Raw genomic sequence first — 14,859 nt, forward strand, 5'->3', positions numbered from 1 at the left:
CTGGATATAGCTCAGCATAGAGCCTGATCCTTTCCCAGTCATTGCTTGCAAGTCATCTCAAGAAGCAGACTGCACTGCATGCAGAAGTGTCCATCATCGTAACTCATGTGACTCAAACACATTTTGTACTTGACTGTCAAAACATAAACCCAAAGTATATCCTAAAGAACTGCACTTGGCTTCTGTTCTGCAAGATTAAGAGTTCTATGCAACTCAGAAGTATTGTTGTACTGTGGTATCAACAGAAGGCAGTCCTAGAAACTGTCATTCTTTCATGTTTTGCATTTTCTGTGTGTCACTGAATGCCCTGGACCAAGCAAAAGATAAAAAATGATTCTAGGATTAGTCCAAAAGTAACAAATATAGCAGTCAGACTGCAGTCAATGGGACTTCCTCTAAAGTAAGTGTTTGGGTTATTGACAGAGCCATCCTATACGCCAGTGTGCCCATTGAATTCTGCAGAAGGAAGCCCCACAATGCTAGTGGGACATGAGAGACAATGCCAATACTGTGACATAAAGCAGAGCTTGGAAAAGTTACTTTTTTGAACTACAACTCCCATCAGCCCCAGCCAGCATGGCCACTGGATTGGGCTGATGGGCGTTGTAGTTCAAAAAAGTAACTTTTCCAAGCTCTGCATAAAGGTCAGTGCTGCACTCTGCCAGTGCAACTGTTCTGACAGTTCAGACACACCAGAGGCATGGTTAAAAGGGGTGGAGTTGTGAGCAGGGCAGGGTGTCAAAGGGGAGGAGCTCACTTACGCCTTATCCCAGTGTTCTTCAACCTTTAGTTCCCCGTATGATGTTGGACTACAACTCCCATCATCCCCAGCCAGCAAGGCCAAAGGTCAGGGATGGTGGGAGTCCAACATTATCTGGGGACCTAAGGGTGAAGCTCACTGCCATATCCTATACTTCTCCAGGAGATGGCTGTGCCTGAAGGTACAACTTTACACCAGCCCTGGACATGGCACAAACATTTCCCTCCTGTTGACTTCAATTGGGGGGGGGATGAAAATACAGCCCCCTCTCCTCCATCAACAACTACCCCACATTACCACAACAGAGTATAGGATGTAGCGCAGCTCACCACCCAGTCACCCCACTCCACCAACAGAATATTAACCGAACAGAGGGAAACGAACCTCTGGCATCTAAGAGCTGTGTGGTTCCACCGGGCCAGAGTTCCTTCCACAGCCCCTGTGCTTCTGGCCTCTATGACGGAGCCTTGAGGCTTGGGGCCAAGCGGGGGAGGCAAATGCTTCATGGTGTGTCTGACTCCTGCCTGCTTCTGTGGCCGAGGGGGAAGGGAACTGCTCTGGTGTTTGCAGAATCAGTTTGAGTCTTTTTCAAACCCTCCCCCAGAAGGCTTTTTCTTTTCTTTTTTTAATCCAGGAACTCATAAAATGAGTGGGGTCCTAGTTGCTCCTTTCCCCCAGTGGGCCTAGAACTCCCATCTCTTGCCTGAGATGGGGAACCTCTGGGCTCTCCAGATGTGGTTGGACCACAGTTCCTGTCACCCTGTTAGCCATGCTGCCTGGGGCTGATGGGATCTGGAGTCATACAACACCTTGAGGACCACAGATTCCCTACCCCTGCCCCACGGAGTGGGTGAGTCGTTGGAATCTGCTAATGTCAGTCTGTGGCTGCCCTTCTGGCATGTCCTGCTAGCTCTTTGGCTGGTCTCCTGACTTTCTTTTGCGTATTGCGCTCAGAAACAGGGCCTGTGAGAGCAGCATAAGTGAATTCAAACCCCTCTCTCTGTAGATCCCTATCAGACTGTCAGTAGTGAGGTCGTTGTGGCCACAACACTGGAGGGGATGGGTAGGGATGCCATTGATTGTAGGGCTTTGTGTGTTAAGTCTCTGTTGTGGCACAAGAAAGTGTGCAGAGCAGGGTGTGTCCTTCTGGTGATTTTGTACCTTTAAGCCAGCTAGAGGAAGGCAGTGTATGTAGTTCACTGGCTCCCTGTCATTGTCAGGCTGTGGGTGATGCTTCCAGGAATGCTGGGGTGTCTCTACCATTTGTACGCCATGCGGGTTTTTCCGAAGCATGCCTTTTTGTCCTCCCCGCCTGGGCTGAGCTCATACAGGAGAGGCAGCCATTCGGCCAGGCATGCAGCAGCGGTATCTCTCTTCCCCCCCCCTGCATAATTAGAGTATAGGATTGCTCTGCCTTTTGTTAATGAAAATAACATTCCTGGGCTCCAACTGCAACATGGCCAAAGGTTTGGGATGATGGGAATATATCTGGAGGATACCGGGTTCCTCCTTCCCTGTCTCTGTCTAGCTAACGGAAGGAGGCATTCCTTCTTCTCCAGAGACAGGAGGGGCATGCCTCTTCTGAGACCGGAGCCTGCCTGGCCCACCAGTCCATCACTAATGGTGAGGAGGGCTTAATGTGGTAGGCGGGAGTTCCAATATTGCAAATGGGTCGTAGGGAACAGGTTTTTTAAAAATTGATCAGATTTCCCTGAGAAAGGGTAAATCTCAATTAAATTGGGGGTGGGAGGAGAGAGAGATAGGGGCTGCTATTTTGCTGCCAATGGTATTGTGTGGGCCTGTGCCCCTCCCACAATTTGTTGTTGTTATGTGCCTCCAAGTCCCTATGAATCAGCGACCTCCAAGAGCATCTGTCATGGACCACCCTGTTCAATCTTGTAAATTCAGGTCTGTGGCTTCCTTGATGGAATCAGTCCATCTCTTGTTTGGCCTTCCTCTTTTTCTACTCCCTTCTGGTTTTCCCAGCATTATTGTCTTTTCTAGTGAATCAAGTCTTCTCATTATGTGTCCAGAGTATGATAACCTCAGTTGCATCATATTAGCTTCTAGTAGCAGTTCTGATTTAATTTGTTCTAAAGCCCAATTATTTGTCTTTTTCGCAGTCCATGGTATGCGCAAAGTTCTCCTCCAACACCACATTTCAATAAACCCACTTTAAAAAAAATTGGTTTCAGAATGATTTTGCTGCCTGACGCAAAGGACAAGAATGTTTGTCCCCCTCCCCCCAGAAGCCAGCTGGACTGGCTGTTGGCTCTTACTTCAACACTGGTGATGATCACATCATAGTGACATGTCAGGAGTCAGGCACTGTGGCTTACACAGGTTTGTCCTCCAGTGGAGAATGGCCACTGGGCTTCAGAAGAAATGGTGACCAGCATCTATGCAGCTTATTGGTCTATTCAAAGCAGTAATGCAGTGGCAAATTCAGAAGTGCAGGGTCCCTTCATATGAGTCTCAGCCATGCCCCTCCCCCCTTTTTCCTGGTGGATTGAGAATAACATCCTTGTTAATGCCTTCTCCCACAACAACAGATGTTTCTAGGAGCCGGTCAGCATGAAAGGGGAGAGTGTAAGCTATTGAGAAGAGACTTCTCAGTGGCTGACTCATCTCCGTTCAGTCTAGCTCCATTTAGCAGGAAAGGACAAGGAAGCATGTTAGAAGACTCTTCTCAGTGGCTAACATGCTCCCCTTTCATGCTAATTGCCTCAGATGATGCTGGAGATATTAGGGACCCTGCCGGGACTCTGCTCCCAAAAAGGCAAGGGGTGTAAGACCCCCGAGACCCTGGACAACTACACCCCCTGATTAAAAGCAATACAACGAATGGCCTACAATTGAGAGTGGCTGCAGCCTATCCACACTTAAAAGAAAGTCCGACTACGCGAAGCATACGGCTACCAAGGGCTATAAGCCACGACGGCTATGTTCGCTGTTGCGAGGCAGCGTGCCTCTGAATACTCTAGTCCTGCTTACGGTACCGGACTAGAAGGCCCACTGGCCTGATCCACCTATGGGACTCTTCTCACGTTCACGTTCCAAGGGAACCAGCGCGGTCCCCCCGGCTCAGAGCAACCCGCCCGCAGCCGGCGCCGCCTCCTGCCTCACGACGCTGAAGTTGGCTCCTACTTCCCAAAGCCAAGCCATCCGAGACGGCGGGGGCGTGGCCTCCGCGGGGCAGGGGCGGAGCCCTGGCAACCCCGGGGACCCCGCTAAGCAAGTCGGCTTCGCAGGCGGGGAGCCTGGGCTGGAGCAGCAGAGAAGGTACCGCGCTGGCGCTCCGGGAGCGGAGCAGCTCTGTGCCTGCCCACCATCCATCCCCCCGGGGAGAGCAGAGCCAAAGAGGAGATGCTCCGCTGCTTTGCTTCCCTCCGCGCCGCTTCTTGCCTCCAAACTTCGGCATCTTCTCACCCGCCTTTTTCTTGTTCCCTTCTTCCCCCTCGGACTCTAGGAAGGGACCTTGCGGAGGAGGAGAGGAAGGGACCCCCGGCAGGCAGGCAGCTCCGTGGAAGCGCCGAGCGGAGGAAGCCCTCCTCCTTCGGGTAAGTCCTGGAGGGCCGAGGGTCCTTCCCCTCCATCCCTCTTCTCTTTCCAGGCGTTTTGCTTGGGGTGGCTGCGCGCGTCAGTCCCTTTGCGGACGCCAGACAAAGCCAGGCTCTCTGCCGGAAGACGCTCCGCAAATCTTGTCGCTCTGGGTTAGGGGTTTACTTTAATTTACAAACGCGGCTTCTCCGCCCCCGCGCGTGTGTTGGGGAAAAAGCGAGGAAAAGAAGGACAAATACCATCCGTCTTCCCCCCGCCGCGCTGCCTCCCGCGATTTGCCTGGCCGGGCTGCGCGCCTGGCCAGAGGGCGGGGGAAAGGCGGGAGGGCTTCGGGGGGTCACCTCCAGCTGTTTGCCATTAGCGAGGGCCGCCCCCGCTCGCTTGCCGGGAGGGGCAACTCGGCTTGTTGAAAGTTGTTTTCCACTTGGTGCCTCTCCCCGCCTCGCTCCCCCCTCCCAGCCCCGCCTGTCAGGCTGACGTTGCCAGCTCCTGGCTTTGGGACCTCCGAGGAGGGAGCTAGGATTTCAAGCTCTCTGCCCGCAGGAATCAGTGGGGCAGGAACAAACAAACATCTTTGGGGGCTAGAGGTTCACCAGAGGAATGGCAGGATTTGAAACGAGGAGGGGAGGAGGGGAAGGTCTCCCGGCAGAGTGCTCTCCGCTCTCGGAGAGTATAGGAGGGGGAATCTGTTGGGACCCCGGAAAAGAGCCAGCTGGGCGGCGGGGGGATGCTGCACCGAGAGAGTGAGGCTTAATAGAGAACATCTGGGTAGCCATCCTGGAGAAAACGAGAGCAAGCTGAGTAGCTCCATATCTTTTCAAGAGACTGGTATTCAGTGCTTTTCGGACAAATCCTTTGGCCCGCTGGTCTTGGGGACACCCTGAGCAGTAGGAAGGTTGGCCCCGAATTGCTGCCTTCATTATTGTTGTTGATATTTCCAGAATGCCTCTAGCCCTTTCTTGTCTCCATTTTTTAGCTCTCTGAGCCGTGCATCCTCTGGTAGCAGAAACTCTTGCAGGCTCACCATGTGAGTGTGTGAACGAAACTCCCCTCACCGTTTCAAACTTGATGCATTTTAATTCAGTTGAGTGCCCTCTGTTTCTGGACTTGTGTTGAAATAGCAAAATGCTTGTGATTGTGATGGGTGGAGATTGTGTAGAGCAGGTGTGATGAACCTACAGCCCTCCAGATGTTGTTGGACTCCAACTCCCATCAGCCCCAGCCGGCACAGCCAATAGGCAGGGACTGATGGGAGATGTATCCCAACAACAACATCTGGCTGCGACCAGATTCTCCACCTCTGATGTAGAGGGGGCTTCTGTATATTGCAGTGATCCAAAGGCTGGGCTAGGGTTGTCATGGGTGAAAAACACAAGATGGATGCCTCACCCCATAATGCCCCTGTTAATGGAGGCCTGAAAACCTGGGTTGTGTGTGAGGGAGATTTTCTCCGACTGCAGTGTTGCCTCCAAATGCAGCACTTTTCCCCCCAAGTGGAGTGGATGGTACCTACTCACCTATACAAGTGAAAATAGAGGGATGCATCTGGGGACACTATTGGGGTGGGGGCTAAACCTCCCTGCTGTCCAGGCAGCTGGACAGCCATCTGTTGGGCATGCTTTAACTTGGATTCCTGCATTGAGCAGGGGGTTGGGCTCGATGGCCTTATAGACCCCTTCCAGCTCTACGATTCTGTGCTGCCCTAGTGAACACAGAGTGTGGAATGAGAAGCAGATTTTGTCACCTTTCAACTGTTTACATTGTCATAAGAACGTAAGAAGAGCCTGCTGGATCAGGCCAGTGGCCCATCTAGTCCAGCATCCTGTTCTCACAGTGGCCAACCAGGTGCCCATGAGAAACCCGCAAGCAGGACCTGAGTGCACTCCTGCAGTTTCCAGCAACTGGTGTTTGGAAGCATACTGCCTATGGAGGTGAGCAATAGCCATCATGCCATTGATATCCTTTTCCTCCATGAATTTGTCTAATCCTCTTTTAAATCCATCCCAGATTGAGACAGTGTAAAATGTCTGTATAAGGGCTGTCTTGAGCCTTCTGGCACCCCCATACTCTGGGTGCTATTTCTTGGTCACACTAGAAGTTGCCAGAATGCTGAGAACTGGCTTCTAGACTGAGACAGGTACTGATATTTCTTGCTACAGAACCCTCTCCCAACTAGTTATGAAGAGTTTTGTGAACTCAATTTGATGAAGTTATAATAGCGTTTGCTACTATTGCTGTGTCATAATCTTATCCTCTGGGTTGCCTTTGAGGCCCTATGGTGTGAGCCTCTTTGAGCATTGATTCTTATGGATAGATGACAAACAAATAAACCATGATGATGATGATGTAGAAGAAAGTAGTCTGGAGTGAGAAAAACCTGAAAATGCTCCCCCGAGGAGTGGGCAGCTGTGAGTTCCCTGGTGTAAACATGAAACAAATATATGCAAAGCAAGCCTCCCCCTCTCCCCAGGACCAAGTCAAATGTTTGGTTTTTTATTTTATTTATTAGATTTATATCCCGTCCTTTCTTCCAGTAGGAGCCCAGAGTGACCAAGTCAAATGTTTGTTTGTTTATGTATTTATTATTTTATTGTATTTATTAGATTTATATGCCGCCCTTTTTCTCAGTAGGAGTCCAGTGTTCACTTAGAGGGCAGTCTAGGGTTGGCAGAAATTTATTTTGACGGGATTAAGGGAAGTGCCTCATCCAGGCTTCAATCTGGTATGGTCCCCAAAACATGTTTTTTTCTGATGCTTGAGTTAAGGGAGTGGGAAGAGCATGAGGGTGGGAGCATGCAGATGCTTTGCAAGGGCTGTGGTATGTAACTTGTTATCAAATGGTGGAAGATTATTCTGTCTTATGCAAGTTTCGTGCATGGTGTTTGTACAAGTGTTAAAATGCCTCCTTGATGATATATTGCTCTCCCCATATTGAACTTTGCACATGCCTTGAATAAGACCAGTCTCAAGAATTATTATTACCACAATTAGCTGGATTTGGATGTTTCTGTTTGTTTGGTTTTTTCTTCCCCTTGGCTTTGGCTTGTATTGTCTTCAGAGGAAGGTGTTAATGTTTTGCCCTAGGAGAAAGAAGTTGGGGGGATCTTGAGTATTGCCCAGTAGGGTTGCCAGGTCAGAAGCATCCCAAACCCTTACATTTCAGGGGCAGGTCTTAGTGATGTCATAGTGGGCAGCCCTAGTGATGTCATAGTGGGCAGCCCTAGTGATGTCATAGTGGGCAGCCCCTGGTGATGTCATTAAGCATCAACCACAGTTGCTTGGAGTATACCACTCAAACAAAAAAATTCTCTGATTGGAAATTAAGATAGAAATCTTAGCTAAATGAGGGTGTTTCTAGGTCCAGCTGAAGTGACGGGATAATTCCTTCTCACCTGCTTAGAGAGCTTGGGTGAGGGACATTTAATCTAGCCTACTTGCTTCTGGCAAGAAGGTTTAAGTGCCCTCAGGCCAGGCCAGTCACCAGAAGGCCATTGTAGGAAGAAGGGAGCCTAATGTTGTGGAGATGTTAAATGGGAGCACTCAGGAATAAAGATGGATGCCCCTGAAGGCTGCAATTCTAAACACACTTACTAGGAGACTAAGACCCATAGAACTCAACAGGATTTACTTCTGAGTAGATATAGTTAGGATTGTGCTGTTGGTAAGGCTTGACTAGGGATCCTCTGAAATTCTATGCATATCAAAGCAGGGTTGGCAACCCCTGCCTGGAATGCCCTGCCTGCCTTTTAACATGGCTGCTCCAAGCTTCTTTACAGACTTGACCTTTCACTGCAGAGAGAGGTTTGAGAAATGAGTAAGAGTAAGAAGATTCTCTACTCTTTCCTGCCTACTCTGTGGGCTGCTATAAACTCACTTTGACAGCCAACCCAATTCCAGTGAGTAATAACTTACAGAGAGAAAACATATATGGTTTGGTCTACCTTCACAGGCAGTAGATTGGGAACAGCAGCAAATGAAGCCACACTTCCCAGTATGTCAACTCTCTTTTTTATCACTATTGGGCAAGAAACAAGCCATCATGCAAATAACAAGGTGCACCATCAGTGGATTTAATGGGGTTGAGCTGACCACATGGAAACACTGTTGTTGCTTCTATGGATGTAAGGGAGTAAGGTCAAGATGTAACTGAAATGCAAATAGAAAAAAACAAACAAAAGACAGTGATGATTTTCTAAATGCAATACCATACCAACCACAACAAGGTTCCTATGAGTAAGACAGAAAACTCAGCATCCCACAACCAGTCAAGGTTCCTAACCAAAACTAAAAAAATCCTGGCAGCCAGTTAGCCAAGGTCACAGAAATCCCCATGCAGCACAACCTGACCTAGGGGCTGCCGGTGATTGCTGACATGAGTGAGACCTTATCAGCACATAATACCTCTGCTTTGAAATCTGCACTGGTTGCCAATTTGCTACCAGACCAAGTTCAAGGTGTGCTTTCCATGTTACGGGTGCCACATAGTACTGTTCTGCTCTTGTAAGAAATCGATCCTTTAGTGTGGCAGTACCTATGCTTTGGAACTCCCAGCCTATTTACATTGGGCAGGCACCTTCATTGTACTCATTTTGGCACCTGGTAAAAACATTTTTGTTTAGACAAGCCTACCCAGGCATGTAGAAGCTATTATGCTTTTTATATCTGTTTTTAGCTCATTGTTGGCTTTATTATTTTGAATATTTTAAATACTTGTCTTTAACTGTTTTTGCCAATAATTTTATTGTTTCAATTCCTTCTATAAACCGTTTTGAGATTTTTTACAATAAAGCCATATATAAATGTTGTAAATAAAATAAATAAATAATTTTTTGAGTCACTGTGGCCCTTGGGTCTGTTTCCTCTTTTGTACCGAGTCAGGCCATTTGGTACCATCTAGCTCAGTACTGATGACATGGACTAGTATTGGCTCTCCAGGATTCCAGAGATTGAATTTTGAACCTTTGCATGCAAAGCATGTTCCCTGCCACTGAGCTACAGACCTGTTTAAAAAAGGATCTTTTAAAATTGTTCTTTTCAGTTCACTAATGAATGCACAGCAAACTAGGGCAAATCCACATCATGCATTTAAAGCGCATTCAACATATATTTGAAGCACATGAATCCCATTACAGAATCCTGGGAACTGTAGTTCATTAAGGGTGTTGGGAACTATAACTGTAAGGAGGAAACTACAGTTCCCAGGATTCATTGGGGAAGTCATGTGCTTTAAATGCGAGTTGGATGTGCTTTAAATGGATTATGTGGATCTGCATTACTTCATAAGCTTTGCCTACATATAAATTATTATTATTATTATTATTATTATTATTATTATTATTATTATTATTATTAACTTTAGTTATACCCCGCTGTTTTTCCAAATTGGAACTCACGGCGGCTTCCAGATAAAGAACAGATACAATTAAAACCTACCAAAGTTAAAAGCATATAATACATAAATAAGTAAATATAGACAAATATAATTAAAAAATGAACTCTAATTTAAAATAGCATTAAACTGTTTCTGATAATTAAAAACTATACTCATAAAATCAGAATAATTAAAAAATAAACAAGCAAGAACAATATAACCTCCTTTTGGGCCTATCCTTAGCCGCCTTCGGAATCAAAGGCTTGCTGAAATAAGAAAGTTTTTACCTGTCGACGAAAGGACTGCAGGGAAGAGGCCATTCTTATCTCCTTAGGGAGGCAATTCCAAAGCCTAGGGGCAGCCACCGAGAAGGCCCTATCTCGTATCCTCACTAGTTGTACTTGTGCGGATGAAGGTATTGAAAGAAGGTATTGAAAGAAAGGTATTGAAAGAAGGTATTAAAATGGAAGTAAGGTACAAAGTACTGGGTGACCATGGGCTATGCACCATCTCTCAGCCTGATCTGCCCCTCAGGGTGAAAACAACAGTGGGGGACCATGACCACCCCAAGGAAGAAGGACACGCTTAAAATGTAGAGGAAATAATCATTTGTAAATAATAATTTACAACCATAGTGTGAAATCAGATGCATATCAAGACATAAGCATTAATGTTAAAAATGTTTATTTTTTACACAACCTGTACAGATATTTATAGTGCAATCCTTTGCATGTTTACTCAGAAGCAAGTCCCAATGTATTCAATGGGGCTTACTCAAACAAGGAAGCATGCACAGTACTGCAATTCAGTGATAAGGAACTTCACTCACTCAATCCAAAATTCAGAATCATGCCACTTTAAGCTGTTTTGCAACTGTCTTATATTTGTTTTATGGTTATTGGATTTTAAATGGCTTTATTTCTTCTTGTGAGCTGCCTTAGTTTCCAACCCTACCTCACAGGGTTGTTGGAAATATTCCATATACACACACACTGGAGATGTAAAAATACATACACTTCATATAATAGTTTATTCTCAAAAGCGGTTGGCCATTACAGAAGGTTGTTTTTTTAAAGTATTAGTTTCCTGCCAAGTAAAAGCAGTGACATCTAAGTAAGCCCCACCTAACTGCTTTAAAAAAAAATAGAATTGGAGGAGGAGAGAAAGATTTACAACACAATCCTTTCCTATGTTCACTCAAAAGTCCCACTGATTTTCAACACAATGCTAACCATGTCTACTCAAAAGGGTCGCCATAAGTCATTGTCAACTTGGAGGCACATAACAACAACAACAATGAATTCAATGGGGTTAACTCCCAGGTATGTGGAATTAGCATTGCAGCTTTACTCCCAGAAAAATTTCATATTGGGAAGGTTTTCAAAACAAGTTATGAATAAGACAAATAACCTGCCCTCTTCAACAGCCCAGCAAAATTTAAATTTGTTTGATTCCCTGATTAGAAAACTACAACACTGCAGCATGTACACTTCTTAAAATTTCTGTTCAAAAATTATTTAAAAGATAAAAAGTATTATACCATTTTTGCAAGTCATTAAAAAAACCTTGCATGTACACTTTTTTGCTTACCAAGATCCTGCTGTGGTCTTCTGTTGTAGTGCAATCCTATGCATGTTTACTCAGAAGCAAGTCCCAATCCTGTACAGAAAAAGTCCTCTTTATGCTGCTGAAATTCCTGATGTAAGACAAGCAGGAAAAGGAAACTGTTCTCAGAACCTGAAATGAGATTTAGCTATTGTCAATCACAACACTGACTTCACTTCTTGGCTAAAAATCTGAAAGGGCAGGGATTAGAGCAGACGGTACTAGCAGCAGTTGCAGGGGGGGGGCTGGCATTTTGGTTTATATCTTTTGAATCAGACCACCTAGAAATTTAATTTTTTTAAAATGAAAGCGAAGAGTCCAGAGATTAAGGTGAGTCACCCAGACCCGGAGAGGACCCCCCCCAAAACTGGAGTGTCTGGGTAACTCTTGGCAGCCCTAAATGAGGGAGAGAGATGGGAAATAGAGGCCTCCAATGCAGGCATGGGGAGACTCTGGCCTGTGGGGCCCACCTGGGGTCTTAATTTGTTCTGTAAGATCACCCCCCCAGCCACACCTACCTGACATCATTTGACATCAGGTAAGGGGCAGGTAAAGCCACCACTGCAAAAGAACAATCGGGAACCTTATGCTGCATTTCAATACACACTTACCTGGGAGTAAGTCCTATGGAACCCAATGGAGCTTACTTCTGAGTAGACATATTGGATTGCAGCCTTAGAATGTGTTCCCAATTGTTCCTTTGCAAGTAGGTAGGCTTTTAAATTCAGCACTGAATGCAAGCCCCCCTGGCATCAGTTCCATTCAGGAGGTCCACAGAGTAGGCAGAGTGTAGCTGGGGTGCACAATGAACAGTAAATTGACAGCCCCCAGTAGGTCAACAGCAAAACTGAACGTTCCTGACCAAATACTCAGAATGACATTGCTGGAGGTCTTCAAGCAGAGAGTGATGATCTTGCTCTGGATTTTCTACAGTTAGACTGGTGTTGGACTGGGTGAGCTCCAGGGGGCCCCTCCCCACTCTGTGATTCTGTTACTTTAGAGGCAGTGTTTCCCAAACTTTTTTTTTATTTTTTTGTTGCTGGACTACAACTCCCATCAGCCCCAGCCAGCATAGCCAATGGTCAGGAATTATGGGAACTGTAGTCCAGCAACAAAAAAATAAAAAAAGTTTGGGAAACACTTAGCCTATTAGATATTAGTGGTACAGAGAGTTTTGAGGCATCCCTCGAGTCTGGACGCAAACTTGCAATATCCTTTTGGCCCAATGGTGTGCACATGTGTGGTTCAGGAATGCAGCTACCTCTGGGTTGGAGGATATCTGTATAGCAGCATTTTGGAAGATGACAGCAGACATGCATTTCTCCCTGATGGCCTTAGGCAAACTGTAGTGTCAAGGCTGGATCCCCTCAGGCAGATATGGGGATGTTGTTGGACTAGAACTCCCATTGTTCCTGATCGTTGGCCATGCTGGCTCTGTGGCCTCACACTGTATTGAGCCCCTCTGTGGACATGTCAATAAAGACTTGATGTGTGTGTATGGCCTTTCATGGGAAAAGCTGGGTGTGTCTAAAGCACCCACTTTTGTCCTGGCTTCACCCTGTTCTTGTGACCCGGCAGACATCCCATATTGTGTGATGGGGAAGATCACAACTGGAGGGGGAATGAGCCGATTAGAGGGTGATTAACAATTAACTAATTTAGAAAAGTTGTCAAAAATGTATAGTAATGTTTCTAATGTTTGTTGGAAATGTAAACAACAAGAAGGATCATTTTATCATATGTGGTGGTTATGTAAAAAGGCAAAATCATTTTGGGCACAGATAGGTAGGAAGATGCAAAAAATTCTAAAGATAAATATTCAGTCAAAACCAGAATTTTTTTTATTGGGTTTTATGGATAAACAAATAGAAAAGAAATATGGAAGAATAATATTATATATGATTACGGCAGCAAGATTATTATATGCACAAAAGTGGAAAATGGAATCAACACCAACAATGGAAGAATGGCTATTGAAATTAATGGACTTAGTAGAAATGGATAAATTGACATGTTTACTTAGAGAAAAATCGACGGATACATTTCTTAAGGAATGGAAGCCTCTCTTGGACTTTTTGTTGAAAGATCAAAATAAAATGATGATACTGGGATTTGACGATTAATTAAGACAGCCTATGGAGAAAAGGGATTCTGTATGTATATATTAAGGGACAGGTTTGATGTATATTATATACTTATAGCTGATCTGTGACAAATCGGAAGTCAACTATTTTATTTTCATTTTTTGTTGTTGTATTGTTATGTTTTTTTGACTTTGTTTTGTTTGTTTTTGGAAAAATTTGAATAAAAATTATAAAAAAAAAAACAATTAACTAATTTACAGTCTTCTGTGGGTGGCTTGAAGGTTAAGATCTAACTGAGCCCAGCTTATTGGTAGTGGCAGGTAGTGCCTGTGGACACTCAGTGCCTTTCCCCCAGACTGTAAAATGGAGGCTTTTGTTCTCAAGGGTAGCCTTCTTGTTGGATGAAATGATGGCGAGTCTGGGATTCATGGGGTACCAAATTCTCTAGAGAAGGCAAGAAGGGGTCTTAAAATGTCACTTTAGCCCAGGAACTAGATTTTGTAGAATGCATCAGATAATGGGAACATAGATTATGTCCCAACTCCAAACTAGCCAAAGGATACAATTTGTTCTGAGGGCAGGGAAGGTGCAGTACCTCCACCCTTAACACGGGGATTGTGTGTTGGACAGAGCTTGATATGGGTAGGGGTGGCATTCTGGAGATGGAGGGGGGTGCAGCGGTCCCAGTCTGCCTACTTATTTTAAAGGGTTGGTCCAGCCTACCTAGATGTTGTCTTGGGGTCTTAGTATTTAACATTTTACTTGTTGTAAGGTAGCTGAGTACAATAGAAACAGAACAAGATAAATATTTAGAAAATTAATTTTTAGTTTATTTTATTTAAAATCAAAAGACACAGACACACATGCACAGAGTCACTATTAAAGAGACTACAGCAGGTTGCAAAATGCCTCTGATTTTTTCACCATATCTTTGTTTGGCTTGTCTCTTGGCAATGCTGGATGAGGGCCCCCAAGGAGACACAATTTGATGTAATCTGTGGGAGCCCACCTGCTTCTTGGGTTGCAATTCCAGTCCTCTGTGTGGGAATGCAGAAGACAGAGCTCTTGGCTAGGAACTGGTGATTTAGGATTACTTCCTAAGGAGGGAGCAGGAAGGTTGGGGGGCCTTGTGGCCCCATCCAAGTCTGTAAAAATCTCTTGATTTTGCACTCTTGGCTTTGCAGTTCACCCATTCTGAGGGTAATTGCTCCTCTGGCAATTGGGTGGCTCTGACTTTCACCTTCTTGGGGCCAGCAAGCTCTCTGTGGCATCACTCAAGATTATCCAGCAGGGAAATGGTTTGCTTAGCCACCCTAGGCTCTTGCTGGGAGGAAGGGCAGGATATAAATCAAATAATAAATAAATAATAAGCATGAGATAAGAAAACCTGGAGTTGTGTCGGGGTAGTGAGTGAGTCAGTTCTATATGGTCCACCAAGGAAATGCTACGCAGAAAGCTTTCCTCACGTTGGGTAGGAT

At 45.5% G+C, this 14,859-nt stretch overlaps 1 protein-coding gene across 11 annotated transcripts in view; it reads left to right on the plus strand.

The window, feature by feature from the left end:
- Positions 1 to 3,933: 3,933 nt before the first annotated feature.
- Positions 3,934 to 14,859, plus strand: part of KANK2 (KN motif and ankyrin repeat domains 2) — a 91,046-nt gene continuing 80,120 nt past the window's right edge. For 9 of the 11 annotated variants that reach the window (XM_061582493.1, XM_061582518.1, XM_061582502.1 and 6 more), the window contains exons 1-2: positions 3,934 to 4,042; positions 4,230 to 4,320. The gene's annotated coding sequence lies outside the window, so the exon portion shown is untranslated. The other 2 variants (XM_061582526.1, XM_061582483.1) reach the window with 2 other exon arrangements.

The sequence above is a fragment of the Rhineura floridana genome, chromosome 1 (genome assembly GCF_030035675.1).
Source record: "Rhineura floridana isolate rRhiFlo1 chromosome 1, rRhiFlo1.hap2, whole genome shotgun sequence".
Classification (NCBI taxonomy): domain Eukaryota; kingdom Metazoa; phylum Chordata; class Lepidosauria; order Squamata; family Rhineuridae; genus Rhineura; species Rhineura floridana.